Source organism: Phaenicophaeus curvirostris, chromosome 5 (assembly GCF_032191515.1).
Source record: "Phaenicophaeus curvirostris isolate KB17595 chromosome 5, BPBGC_Pcur_1.0, whole genome shotgun sequence".
Taxonomy (NCBI): Eukaryota; Metazoa; Chordata; class Aves; order Cuculiformes; family Cuculidae; genus Phaenicophaeus; species Phaenicophaeus curvirostris.
Genome location: NC_091396.1, coordinates 42,961,019 through 42,976,147, shown reverse-complemented (window position 1 = coordinate 42,976,147; position 15,129 = coordinate 42,961,019). Strand labels below are relative to the sequence as shown.

Below are 15,129 nucleotides of genomic sequence, written 5' to 3'. Positions count from 1 at the left end.
GTAATGTAGAGCACTTTACCGTGTACTCATTCGGCTCTTGAAATATCGTATCTGAGTATTAGGAGAAGCAAATAGGAGTGTGGTGTTTTCCTTAGTATTGTTTCATGTGCATCTTGAAACCAATGTGCAGAACGAGGAGATAGTGATCCTCAGTTATAATTCTAGCTCAGACTCTGAGTGCTCAATGCTAAGCATGTTTTATTACTGCTTTGCAGTTTAACCTTCTGTCAATAGTTTGGCCTGTGAATCAAACAAGCATGTATTCCTCAGACTAAGAATGGGTACAAGGACTGTTACCATAGTTCAGCTGATGCATGTTAACTAGCTTAATTGAGATAACTGACCTGTGTGTCTGGACACTTTTTATTTCTCTAGGAAAGCTATAAAGCATCTCTGGTTCTGCCTTGCTTGGAGCCAAAAGAAATAGAGGTAGAGCTGAGGCAAACTAGAAATTGTAATCTTGGCAGTGCACAGAAATTCATCCGTTTAAGTACAAGCATACTATATAACTATTGCTTCTAACATAATTTGAGGCAGATGCTCTCAGTCTGTCCTTCTCAAAACTCAGTTTATGGTTCCTTTCACTACTCCCAGCTGTAGGAGAGTCAAGAAAGAGTCTGGGGACCTCAGCATTCCCCTTTTCTATAGAAATGTAGGTGAAAATCTCATTTACCTCTGGGAATCAGACAATTTTTGCTATGTATTAACTGCAACTTGTGATAAACTGTATGTTCTGGAACTTTACTTTTAATATTAGATTTCTAATTTGTAGCGTTCTAAATCCTAATATGCCTGTCTCTGTAGTCCTGCTGGGAGGGTGGGAAACTGATTGCATCTCGGATAAGTTGGCTCAGTAGGAAATATCCCTCCCTTTATCCTCAAAAAAAATGTAGCTGTTCAGTACCAACATATTCTCAAAATTTAGATCAGAGTCCATGGTATTGTGCAGAGAAAGTGGGGCATCTGAAATGATGTGATGCTTGAATGGCACGAGATAACATTTGGGTTTTCTAGCCAGAGCATGAAGGAGCTGAGCAACTGTTCCTTCCTTAGTCACCGCAGTAGAAGAAAACAATGAGGAAAAACTGGTAGAAAAGGATCAGGTGTGTTGAGAGAGAGGGAAAGGGGACATTTTAACAGTGAATTGAAAACAGGGTGAACCTACCTACTTTGACTTGATGGTCTTTTTGCGTAATTTTACTAGGATTCAGAAATTCCAGTGTGACTGCAAGGTTACTACTTAACTAGCAACTGGGATGGAAGTTGAGAATACCTTCAGTTCTCATTAAAACTAGTTGGAATTGAGAGTTCTCAACATCTGGCATCATTGGACTCATCCTTAGCACCTTTATGAAAGGCCATTATGAATAACTGCAGTTCTAATAGGTGTATATGAAGTTACATGGGAGTGTGTAACATTGAGAATATGTTTTATGTCATGCCTTAGAAGGGAATTAATCATTAGGCTTCTTTACATCATCAGTTACTTCATGTGAATGCTTACCTTTTCAATTATCCCCTTTTAATGTATGCTTTGGCAATTATAGCATTAGCAGGCAAACATTCATACTGAGAAAAAATCTAAAGAAAATATGACTTTATGCTGAACCCCAGTAATGATTTCCTATGTGAGAAGAGAAGGTGTTACAAGACTGACTTATAAGCAAGTTGGAAAGCGAGACATGTTGGCTGTGTGTCTCTTAGCTAAACGAACAAGCGGGCAGTTGAGGAAAGGATGTGCTTTTAGCTAAGAAACAATTGGCCAGAAATGACGCCTGCTATGCCAAGCTGAATGAAAAGCCACTGGAGAAAAAGTTATGTGGCGGTTTCTTTTGAAGTGAGATTCTAGATCTTTGGAAGGAGCTTGTCAGTGCTAGACTGAAAGTTCATTTTAATTATTTGACTGCCAGAAGTTGAACTACAGCACATATTTGCTGTGAACAGGATGATATTCAGAAACAGATTCAGAATAAAGTACTCATCTGCTGTTCATGATTATTTTGTATGGTGCTGTTACCACAAAATACTGTTTCTCCCCCTCTTCCTTTGAGGCATGGCTTCTAGCAAATCCTGCCTTTAGACTCACAGTGTTCTCATTTGCCACTGCAGGAACCAGATATCAGCAGCTCTGTGTGACTGTAATATGAGGTTAGCTGGGACAGAAAAACAGGATCTCAGCCTTAGCCTAACGAGAGGATGTCTGAAACGCCTGCCTGGTGCCTTCAGTTTAAGAATGTCAATACTTAAAAATTAGGTGTCCCAAGTATCACAAGAGCACAAGGTTGTGAGAGTTAAGCAATGGAGAGAATTAAGTGTATCTGAAGGGAGAGTCAGAACAAAATAGCACAGTCTGGGGGGGAAGGGAGGGAATTCTAGATCCTCTTCGCAGCTAAGATGCATGTTTTAGAATTACACAGTGAGTACTTCATCCAGCTGCAATCCAAACTGAGAATGTCTCTCCTGAGAGTTGGATACAGCTGTGCCCTTTGTTGTGTAATTGCTATTGACAAGCACAAAAAGTAGATGTGGTTTGAATTTGCTCCAGCCTGAAGAGATTCATCCTCGGTCTTCCAGTGTGTTACAGGAGTCCCTTTTACTGTGTCCCAGAGAATAACTGTATCAATAGAGCATCCTCCTTCACCCTTGCTGCTTGGAGTGGCATATTGTATTGCCAGGTATCCAAACAGAAACAAGTTAGCCTGAGTTGTTAAACTTATGGAAGAGGGGGAGCCAACTCATTTCTTTCTTTATTTAATGGTTGTTTAATGGAAAATTCCAAATTGGGCTGAAGTAGAAAAAAAGAAAAAGAAATAACAATCAGAAATATTTTTCCAGATACTACAGTCTCAAAAGTGATTCACTAGCAGACCAGTATAACCTCTATGAAACAGCAAAAGGAAAACTACACTGGGCAAACATTTATTAGTGAGAACATGGGAAATAGTTCCATGTGAATAAGGCATCATCTCATTGTTTAGGCTGTGGTGCTTGCTGCAAAATGGATTAGAGCTGTTTTCAAAAAGTAGATTCTTGCTTGTGGAAAATTAGCTACTGGCAGCAGTGTCTAGCTCTATGGTAGAGTCCAAAGGCGATTGTCCCGATGGCTTCTAACTTCCTCTGGGGTGTGTAACGTGATTACCTTGCTGTGGGGCTGGCTAGACTACTCTTCCTCTGGGAGCAGTTTAACCTTTAATTTGGAGGTATTTGCACTGTTACATATCTGTGTATAAAGGTAATATATTGTGGTTTGTGCTTTGGATGTGCTTTGTCTATTTCCACATACACTCTAAATTGAATCTGTGTTATGCGAAATTCACATATTGCCTTCAAAGACCACCTACCGTCAGGATCTTGACATCATGTTTTTCTTGAGAATCAGTGAGGTAAGTTTACAGATCATGCTTTCCAGCCTTCACTATTCTTATAGAAAGCAGTTTGCTAATCAGACAGAGCAATAATAGTTGAAAAGTTGTTCTTTTTAATATAAAAATGATCGCGTTTTACATATGTTTTATCCATTATTTTATTTTACGTGTACACTTGAGACTTCTGTAAAGTTCTCAATCCTCCCTGGCCTTATTGACTTTGCAATGATTTAAAGATCTTAAGGATTTTAATTCTCCTATTCCTTTCCCTCTCTGCTCTTAACATTTCTACCCTTAGAATTTATTTGCCTCAGAAAAAACTAATAAGCAGTAGCTATTTTTAATAACTCTTTGTTTTATTTTCACTGCATCTGTTCTCTGCAGTATGAAGAACTCTTTTAGGATCAATACTGTGGTTTATACTTTACTCTCCTACAGCTACTGGTATTAACTATCAAAATTCTCTAAAAACTAACATGTCAGGAAAATCGAATTCTTAACAATTCTACTAATTACTTAGCAATGATGTAATTGTAATCAGAATACTGTAGTGTGCTTAATAGGAGAGCTGTAATGTGCTTTTAGTTGCATTTTCTTTCTGACTTTGTATTGATGATATCCACAAAAACATTTTAAAAAAATTAACTCCATATGATTTTGAGACCTTTCATATTTTTCAAAGCTTTATCTTTGTAAAAGGAGTCAAATTTATTTCATATATCCAAGTAATCTTTACAATGTAATTGAACTTTAAATGTTTCATTAGTTATTTATCCTCATTCATTTATTGTTTAATGAGATGAAGTGAATTTCCAATTATAATATCTGTTTCATGGTCATGGTAGATCCCTTTTCATAAGAGAAGGGAAATCTAAACAGAAGAATAAATGAAATGGAAATGTTGCACATAATCATAGGAATTTTTGAGATGTTTGACCTTGTTTAAGTGTACATATTCATATGGAGCTTTTTGTCTTGTTGATTCGGTTTGTTGTTCATATTACTGCTTCTAGAATTATTTCTAGAATAATACAGCCATGCAAGTGCTGAGGGACCTCTGGAGGTCACCTGGTCCAGCTTGAAGTGGGTCAAAATTAGATCAGACTGCTCAGACCATGTCTGGTTGAGTTATATTGCCAGGGTGGAGATCCCACAGCCCATCTGGGCAGCCTATTCCAGTGTTTGACAACCCTAGCTGTGAAAGGGTTAATATTGTACTTCAAAAATGTAGAATGCATTTTAAATTGTCTAAATAGCTTGACATATAAACAACTGAGAAAAGTAGAATGCTAAGCTGATGACTTCTCTGCTGGAGCATCTACCTTCTTAGCAGTGAAACACCTGATTTCAGCAGTGCTCCTCATGTTGCACATATGTTGCGCATATGAGCTGTTTGCAGGACTTGATATTACTGGGTAGATATGAGATAGTAAACACCACTTAAAAAAAATTTCTTATTGATATTATGTAATGTATGGACCAGACCTGATTAAAGCTGAGGTGTACGTGACTCCACAGACAGACTCATTTATACAGAGGACTACAGTTATGCCAAAGAATATTTTGTGAGCTTAAGCGTTTGTGTATCATTGTTCATATCATCTAGGAAATCTTCTGGAGCCTCAGTTAGAGAGAATGGATCTAATCCTGTCCTGTGCCATCCAGATTGTTATTGGTGGCAACGGGAACTTGGCTATCATTGACAAGCCCTAATAAACCTAGAAATTAAGAATATCTTTCTATTGTAATATAAGGGACTATTTGGTATTTAGATTGTATGTTTGGTATAATTCACAGCAGTTTTCCTCTGCACTTTGTTATATTGTAATCTCATGGTCAGGTGTTGGGGTTTTTATTGTTTCTGAATTCGAATTGAAATCTCCTATGTGCAGCTGGTCTGTTTCTTTGTTGTCATTTTTAAGGCTGTAGCAACCGTTGCATTAGGATATTGGGAATTCTGAATCTTTCAATGTCTTTTAATATTTGCAACTGCTTATCATAGCTGCAGTTATCAGAATAAACCTTTTTCTGTCAATACCATTCTCATGTTCAACTTAATTGAGGAAAGAGCCGGATACTTCAAATGAGATTGGTTCTCTGTTCATTTTAGGAGAATATTTTGTGGAAGGGAGTTTGGAATGCGAAAGTAACTCCCAGGGAGCTGGATTAGTGGGCAGGTGTGCAGTCATGGGTATCACATACCTCTCCAGTTTTTCACATGTATATTACCTCTATGCCTATGGGGTGCAAGTGTGTGCTCTATGCATATATCTTCCAGAAACTCCAGGAAGCTGTGTTTTTATTGATAATGTATATCAAAAAACATGACAGTCGGGGGAAAAATAATGCATTTCATTAATTTATGGAATGTTGTATAAGTATCCATTTACATTATAACTATGACAAAATAAATCTGAAATTACTCCTTTTTCCTGTAAAATTATTCTTCCTACTAACAATGAACATTTTTACTTCAAAACGTAGACAACAGAATATGTTCATGACATCATGACAAAAAAAATGTTATTGTTTCCGAGTTAATGAAGGGCATCCATGTGATGAACGTCATTTAGTTCTACTTTTGTCCCAGATGTCCTGGGTTGAGAAATTAAATATTGGTTTCCTATACAGTAATGCAGGCTGTAATTGCCAAGTGTTTCCAGACACTCTGCGTGTGTGTGCTTTAAACCCATGTATGTATAGCATGTCTTATGCACTGGGGATGATACAATTGTAAATCTAGCATCTTGCTTTGTAATATTAATTCTTGCAGCCTGACTGATAAATTTTAATAGGGGAATTTTGCCTATTCTCATGGAATGTTTCTTTTTTATACTAGTTACTTTCTCCATTTTCAAATGATTAAATACTCTCCTAACTTTTAAGCAGTATTTACTAATAAAGTAACTTGAAACCTGAAAAAAATATTAAGTTCTTGTCTTTGGACACAGTCCGCATATAGCTTGGGCAACAGGAGAGGGTGAATATTTTTGAACTGGCTAATGATCTGCAGAGTAAGACAAAATCCCTGTGGGAGGGCCGAGGAAGAGCTGCCATAGAGATAACTGCTGCTCCCTTGTGTGTGAGCAGTGCCTCCCCAGGCAGGGAATAGCTTCAGAGTGCCAGGTGGGTCTCTTACCCTCCTACATACCATCTGGGGGAAACAGCAACTGTTTAGCTGGCATGTCCAGTCCTTTTATTCTTACACTATTAAGTGTTATGAAAAGACTTCCCCTTCTGTTTATGGACCACATGAAGTTAAAGGGAAACTTTCAGGTGTCTTTGTCATACATTGCAGGAGGCCTTAAGTGAAGAGTCAAAGTTGTGGTATTTCTACAACATAAGACATAAATTTCCTGTGGCTGTGTTTCTGCTGTAATATTCCTCACAGAAAAGAGAGTACTGTATGAAAAACAACATGATGTGAGCAACTCCAGCATAAGGCTACAGAAGTAGTACTGTGGTCTTATAGCCATATATATGTTGGAAGGACCACTCTTAAGAAGGCTCAGTTAGAAAACAAAGATTACTTTGGACCTGAGAAAAATGTTCTAGGCTTCAAATGGAGCTTTAAGTGTCCATGATCCAAACTATGCAATTCAAGTGCCCATAACAATCAAGAAATAGGCTCATTGCTGCAGGTCTTTTTATATTTTGAGTTCTCAAAATGGAATAGGGAAAGAGGTCTAGGTTTCAATGGATGGTTGCTCACCACCATTCTGTAAATGTAGTTGTTACAATATGGTTTATTAAGTTATGAACCTAGGAACTTTGGTGTCTAAAGTCACAAGGCAGTTTTGAAAAGGTAATTTGCATTAGTCAAATTAATTCCAACCAGAAAGTATTCTACGGTATACAGATTGTGTGAAGATATTTTAATACAATTCTGTACCTGCTTTTCAGAGCAATAAAGCATTCTGAAACAAAGTATCATGCATTTAAAAGTTTGTGTTTTTTTAAAAACAGTAGTTTATCAATAACAAGTATTTTTATTCAGGGAAATAACTAAATGATAGCTGTCTACATATAGAGCAAGAACTAGGTAGCCAACTAAAACTGGCTTGGCATATATATATGTAGTGTAATTTCTGTTGTACTTTAATTAAAAAATGATTAACCTCATGGTTCTTTAAATGTGATGTGCAATTTATTGCCATAAAGAATATAGATCATCTGTTTGTTGATACTCTTGATTACAGGAATGTTTCTAAAGAGTATGTCTAGACATACAGAAGGTGTGCTTTTCTGGAGGTCTTGTAAAACCCCTCTTCGCCTGCACCCTTTTTTTAAAAAAAAAAATGTTTCATCATAAATGTGGTGAATTTAAAGAAGTTCCCGTGGATCATTTCAGCCTTAAAAACTTACTCATGTAAGACCCAGTCATATGAAATGGGTTTGTTTGTAACCTTCTATTCTCTTTGCCATATCATATAAGAGTAATTTGATTCTGAAATTACAGTTCACCTACTGCAGAACTGGTAAAAGGCATGGAAGTGGGTTTGTGACCTGCACAATTCTTTGTAGTAGTGTATAGTAGCAAGCTGACTTTGGGGCAGTACAAAAGTACTGTAAAAATGTTTGATTGCTGCTTAACCCTGAACAGGGACATATAAAACCCGTAATAAATATGTATGCAGCCACCTAATATGCTTGGTTCCACAATTTTTGACTGGGAGAGCATAAGTGAATAATTAGATAATTGCTGCCTTGATTGTCCTTAATAGGAAACATTTCAATTAGGCTAAAGTACACAGAGAGGAAGTAGGCTTTTTACAAAGGGAAACATTCCTTGTCATGCAACTGTCAGCTTTCGCCCACACCAAGAGTTGGAATTAAGTGGATCTATGCAAAGGAAAGAGAAAAGGGGGAGAGGGGAAGATTGGAGTAATTAGACTTGTACTTAAACAGTGTCTTCTGCTAAAATTTCTTGATGGTTTGGTTTTTGATAACATAGTTCTTAAAAACCTCTTGGCTGCAACAAATTACGATGTATAACCCATGAAAGAGGTTAAGTTTCTGCTTTAAAAAAAAGACACAGAGAGAGGGAGAGAAACCTTTTTTCATTCTGCATAATTTAACTTCCTTTTTTTCAGATTACCCTTACCTTCCAACAGAGTAAAAAGTGAAGTGTTAGGTGAATATTTTTTCCTTGTGGAAAGTGCCTATGCACAACCCATAATACAGGAATTTCTCTGCAGGACTGCTTGTGTGTCAGTGTAATACCCAAGCTGGGACCACATGGGGTCTGGGGCCAGTTTTCTCGTGAGTACTTCTAGGGGCTTCAGCCATACCCGCTGCCGTTTGTGGCAGTGTAGCTCATGGGCATTTTGTCCATGTTAACGCCATCCTTGCATTCATACCAACAATTAAGGAAGATGGTTCTTCCATGACTGGCCGCTATGTAAAAATAAAACTGAACAGATGCTCTGTTGTCATCTAATATTACCATTTCCCTTGAGGCTGCATAGCTGCTGCTGCTGGTCACATGCAGCAATTATATAGCTTGTAAGTCCATTACAGCTTCTATGGTCGCAGAAATGCAGCTAGGGACAGGGGGGACTGAGATGCACGAGTCAAGCAATATGCAGTGATGTGAGAAGCATGTTTATGGCATGTGAGTACTGGTTTTGTCTTGTGGAAAAGACTTTGCCTTGTCTTGCCTGCCTGGACAAGTAGCTGCTCAACAGCCATTTACCACCTAAGTAAACAACTATTTTCATCCAGCTAGAAACTGCTAGGTTATGAACGCCTGTTCTTTATTCCTAAATCGATTGTAAGCCACTCAGTCTCTATATGACACTACCGTTAGCTTCAATAGTTTATATTCAGCTGTAATTGAAGCTTTCTAAGCTAAGCAGGACCATGCTGGTTTAGTGCTCTGATCAGTAACTTTGAGAAGGATTCACCTACGTTGTGAGCAAAGCTGATCCCAGAGATGAATAATCAGTCATGTGTGGCTTTTGGTGCGGCAGTTGTGAATACCACTGGAAAAGGTTAATTTATCTGCTAAATATTGCATCAGCATCCTAACACAGCATTAGGAGATAATGAGCTACTCGATTATTTGTCTTTTGGGAACAATACCTAATAGTGACACCAAATATTTGTATTTATTAAAGATACTGCAGGAATCTATGGCTGTGCAGGCTGTTCCCCGGTGTGGTATTTTATGATAGAGGTTGGAGCATTTCAGTGATGAATGGAGGAATTTTACCTGTCTGAGGGAGGGTCTAGGTATTTAGCTTTGAGTGTGAAAATCTGAAGTGTTGTCATATGTTACTAGTAAAGATGCTAATAAGTGCTCCTTTGATAGGAAGAGATGTATGTGTGGCAGTTTTCAAAACAGTAAACTTTTGCATGTCTACATTAAAAAAGGACAGTTTCTAGTAAGTTTATGCCTGCCAATCTGGAATTTGAATATTAGGACAGGAACAAGGGATGCTGAGTTCAATTAGGAACAAATTGCTGATTTCAGAGGGAGGTTTGCATGCAATTTAGCATGTTGCAGAGTCACGTTAACAGACACAGTTTCTTTTTTAATATAATTTTATGTATGTTGAAGTTTAGTAAAAATAAATTTCTTTTCATATACTAAAAATTAAATAGAATTTGCATGTTTTCAGATGGTATAGCAAATAATTCCCTTGAGATCCTCATGAAATTGTTACAATTGCTGCTGAAGGCTGGTGTCAAGTTTATTTAGCCTAGAAATAGTTGGCCTGAGGTAAAGAACTGTTGGGGGGTTTCACATTTGCAGCTATAATTTAGTAATTTATGTTTGCATAATATATGACAAATTGACTAATGAGTGCCCTAAAGAGAAATGCCAGCCTAGTATTTCATATGCAGAAATTTTATGGCAATATCAGGTGGACTGCCTACCCTATAGGGCAGAAATAGCTTTGCTGCTCCATTCTTAAATTTTGTATTTTAGTTAGGTACAGTTCTTCTTGGCCTTTTTTCCAGGAGCTGCTTTTAAATGGAATTCTGCATTATGACAGAAGCTTGACATTCTGCCAGAAAAGTTAGCAATGAAGGCTTAAAATAAATACTGGGGATATTTCTCTTTCTCTCTCCCTTTCTCCTTTTCCTTTTCTCTTTCTTTTTTAAGGAAAGGCATATGTTCTTATCCTAACTTGTCCCAGTAGAGGGTCAATTACAACCAGTTGGCTGCAAGTCCAATCCAAGAAAAATACTGAATACAGAAACTCCAGCAACAGGTACCAAGGGCCTCTAGTACAGTCAGTCATTCTCAGTACATATGAAATGTGAACATAAAGCCTATGGGTATGATATTTTTAGGCCCTAAGTTTCCCATGATGGTCCAAAATGAATCAATAAATTAAAGCAGACATTTTTGCGTAGTTAGGTATTTTCCTGGATAACTCTTTAAATGTCCACAATAGTATGAGATCTTTTATGTGAATCATGAGAATAGAACAATGTCTTATTTAGAAAAATACGCCTTGCCAAATGTTAACGTATAGGCATATATTCTGCAACTTGCTTTTGCAAGGTCAACTAAACATTAAACTGTAGAGCTAAATGAAAACACAAATATGTATGCATAATAATAAACATGAGTAGGGGAAAAAATACACACGCGGTCTTTTTTTGCCAATGGTAGTCCTCAAATCCTCACACACACTGTGTCTTAGGGCTGTCTTATAGTAGTGGAATGCAATTCTAGTGAAATAAGTTTCTCCCAAATTAACTAAGGTAAGCATTAGTATTTTGAAAGTCAGAGTTCTGCCAGATTGGCATGGGAGCTTTGGCCACTGCACAGGTATAACAGTGTTGAGACCAAGGCCAACACTAGTATTTAGCAGTATCTTTGGGCAAGTATATTAAAAGACTATGCAAAAGACCAAGCAAAGTTTTAAATTGAAGATATATAATTTATTCCATAGACAAGCTAAGCCGCAGAAGGAGAGGTAATTGTTACTCTTTTTTTGTTGGAAGCTTTAGTTCAGCTGGCCTTTCTTCTGTACTTCAATATTTACAGAATGAAGAGGGAACATGTGGCTGCTAACAGTACTACTTATGCTGCATATTGATTAGATTTAGACAGAGAAAGCAGGAACACAAGTTTGAAATGGCCCTGTTCCACCTTCATCCTTATTCAGGAGAATTTTTGTCTCAGCCCTTGTATGCATTTCCTTTCTGTGGCTTGTCACCTGTGTGCTTTCAGTATGTATCTCCCAATCATTCTTAGCCTGTGAGGTCCTAGATGCATATGATGGACCAACAATCTGATCATTCTGTTTGTATAGAAGGAGTAGAACTAAAAGTCTAAAACTCTAAGCACAAAATTAAGAGCAAAAGCTTTCCTGCCACAGAAAACAATCTCTGCAGGCTCTGTAACATGTTCCAGCAGATTGCAAGAACTCATCTGTTTCCAGACTGACTGAAACTGGTTAAAATATTTTTAATGGAACAGATTTCTCTGTAAAAGATAAAAATGCAATTTTAATGCAATAAAAAAATTTGTGGGAGCTGCTTATTTTGATACCTTCTCAATAATAATAGAAACAAGAGTCCAACAATTTCCTGAATTCATTTCAAAAATTTATTTTGATATGATAAAAATTTTTGTGTCAATGCTTTTGTGTGGATTTGTTTATTACAATGTGTGTGTGTGTGTATCTTTCTATATAACATTTACATAAATATTTCAGCTTGTAACATTATACTTGGTATCAACATATGTTTGAAGTTTTTAAAAATAATAAAACCGGCATGCTAGGATTTTTTTTTCTTTTAATCTTGGAAAACTAACTATCTCAATATTGCCAGAAGGAAAAATTGGCATAGAAAGCAAAATCAGTTTAGTATACTGATATTTTTTTCTCTTGAAATTTTTATTCTGTGGAAATTGTTACAGTGTTCCTCTTCTTATTTTGACTTTTCCCCTCTCTGAAGTATCAAGTTTGCAACCTCATGAAAATTCTAGTTAGGCTATCCCTGCTCTCAAACATTGCAGGAAATTTGCCCTGTCTTAAAATGTGATATCAAGTTGTTTCTGGTGATTCTATTTCCACGAGTTGGTAGCTCTGCCTGACTAGTTTTCCATTTTTTATATTGTGTATTAGACCAGTTCTACTGGGGAGCACACCTGTATGATTTACTGCCAGCTTTGTCAAATTAGGATGTTTAGCGTTTGCTGATTTGTCACCTGAGGCTAGCAGAGATTTGCAGATAATGGTATTTCATAGAATCACAGAATGGTTTGGGTTGGAAGGGACCTTAAAGATCATCTAGTTCCACCTACCCTGCCATGGGCAGGGATACCTTCCCACCAGACCAGGCTGTTCAAGGCCCCGTACAACCTGACCGCAAGCACTTCCACAGAAGGGGCAGCCACAAATTCCCTGGGCAACCTGTGCCTGTGCCTCACCACCGTCATTGTGAAGAATTTCTTCCTAATGTCTAATCTAAATCTTCCCCCTTCCAATTTAAAGCCATTCCCGTTACCTGCCCTTGTAACAAGTCCCTCCCCAGCTTTCTTGTAGATTCCTTTCAGGTACTGGAAGTTCACCCAATGGTCTCCTCGGAGCCTTCTCTACTCTAGGCTGAACAATCCCAACTCTCTCAGCTTGTCCTCTTATGGGAAGTGCTCCAGACCTCTGATCATCTTCATGGCCCTCCTCTGGACCCATTCCAACAGTTCCATATTGTTTTTATGTTGGGAATTCCAGAGCTGGACACAATACTTCAAGTGGGGTCTCACAAGACAGAATTAGAGGAGCAGAATCACCTCCCTCAACCTGATGACCATGCTTCTTTTGATGCAACCCAGGATATGGTTGGCCTTCTGGGCTGCTTTGCTTCTCTCTCTGTGTTCATTCTTCTTTTCATGATGCTTCTATCTGAGCCCTCAGGGAAGAAAAGAAAAAAAATTCTTGAATGTGTGTTGGGCTAACTGGCAATTCTCACACAAGTGGTAGAGACGTGCTTTTTGTTTGCTGCTGCTTTTATCCCAGCAAGGCTGACAGGTAATTAGGGATGCATAAAGGAGGCAGAGGATGTTATAGGATGTCAATAATGAAACAAATATATGACAGTATGTTTACCTTGTTAAGGAAAATGATAAGAGATTTTTGGAATATGCTCTATGTGCAAATATGTTATTTGAAAATATTCTTTTCTCGTTTGATGCTTAAAAGAGGATTTTGATGGTTGCTTAACATATGTAGTGAGGAGTATATTCTGAGTGCAAGGGACAAATTTTTTCGTACAACTATGTCACCCTAAGGAAAAGAGGCCAAAAGGATGATTAAGATGTCATGAACCAGAAGAGCAAAGGTCATGAGCTGCAGGATGGAAACTGTCCTTCAGTGTGACTTGTGATCCTCTTCCATGTACAAAGTACATGCACATGCTGAGTGTGGAGGTACTGAGGGAAGAGCACAAGGAATTCAGTATCTTTGCTGAAGAATTGCCTCCTAATTACCACTGTTAGCCAGGGAAGCTGTCTGAACTACAGGGATCATACCTCATGCTGGGAAGTCTGATAAAGTATTTTTCAATGGTGTTTTCTCACGTAAACTAAAATATGTTCTAAGAGTATGGGAAAAGTTCCTTACACAGAAATGAAGACTCTGGCCATGAAGATATTTTCTTTCTGTTAGTTCAACATCATGCTCCATCCTAACTGTTTAATGATCCATTTCCATTTGCTTCCATGAAAAACAGTGTTAAAACTAAAATTTCTTCTAAAAACAAGATTTTTCTTTTCTTTTCCCATTCTTCCTTTTTGCGGGGACTCATTTGGTTGAAGAAGAAAGTAGCTGGCAACTTTTGGTTTGGTTTATTTGTTACTGAAATATAGGGTCTCGGTTGCAGTTTCTTCTCAAACTAGATGCTGTAGGTCGGACTCATACAGTGCAGGATAATAGTTCACATTATTAAAATATTAGTCTCAATGTATACTACCCAAAAAGAGAATGAAGTGTAAAAGAATTTGTGAGTCATCCAGCACTCCTTCCTGTTGAATCATTAAAACATTTCAGGCTTTGATTTGCTTTGATTTGGCTTAATGTAACCGCTGAGCGTTTAGAACCCATGATACCATTGAAGGTGACCACTGAGCACCCCCTCAGCAGCTTTAGAAGAGAATTGTTTCATCTGAGAGAAACATATATTTGACAAATTAGATGCATCAACATGTAATGAAGCTTGCATGTATATTGACTATGAATAAGATTTGTGGTTAAAGACCTAAGACAGATTCAGAAAATCTTTGTCCTCTTCCAGTCACGCCCGTGTGGGGAAGCTGGGACTGGCTGATTGGAGTGTCTGGTTGTGCTGCCTGAAGCTTTCTTTGTGTCTTTGGCTGTCATTCTTGTGAGTCTAACATTACCCTAAGTTTACACATGACATCATTTCTTAAATTCTGTTTCCTTGCCTCTGCCCAGGACAACATAAAATTTTCTTGTAAACTGCAGGAAACAGGAAAGATTGCATGTGTTTCAGTACCTTGCAGAATTTAAGCTTGTTTTTTCCCCTATATAATAGTTTTACATTAGTCAAGAGGAAGAGAAAAAAAAACCAAACAAAAAACCCTAGGGATCGTACAGAAAGGATAATAGTGGATAAAAGGTAGGATTTATGCATCAGTGTTCATTTACAGATCATAGTTTTAGAATAAATAACTTCTGCTTGTGTAGCAGGAGAACACAGGTCATATCTGGCAAAATTTTAATGGTGATTAAAGGATTGTATGACAATGAAGTCATAGATAAACAATGATACCGAGATTAAA

The 15,129-nt window shown here is 37.6% G+C and overlaps 1 protein-coding gene across 2 annotated transcripts in view; it reads left to right on the top strand.

The window, feature by feature from the left end:
* Positions 1 to 15,129, top strand: part of SLC25A21 (solute carrier family 25 member 21) — a 252,672-nt gene that overhangs the window by 72,805 nt on the left and 164,738 nt on the right. Inside the window, exon 1 of one of the 2 annotated variants that reach the window (XM_069858465.1) lies at positions 3,268 to 3,383. The exons of the other annotated variant lie outside the window; for it this stretch is intronic. The gene's annotated coding sequence lies outside the window, so the exon portion shown is untranslated. Of the gene's footprint in view, positions 1 to 3,267; positions 3,384 to 15,129 lie in introns of those variants that run through there. 2 annotated transcript variants of the gene reach the window in all.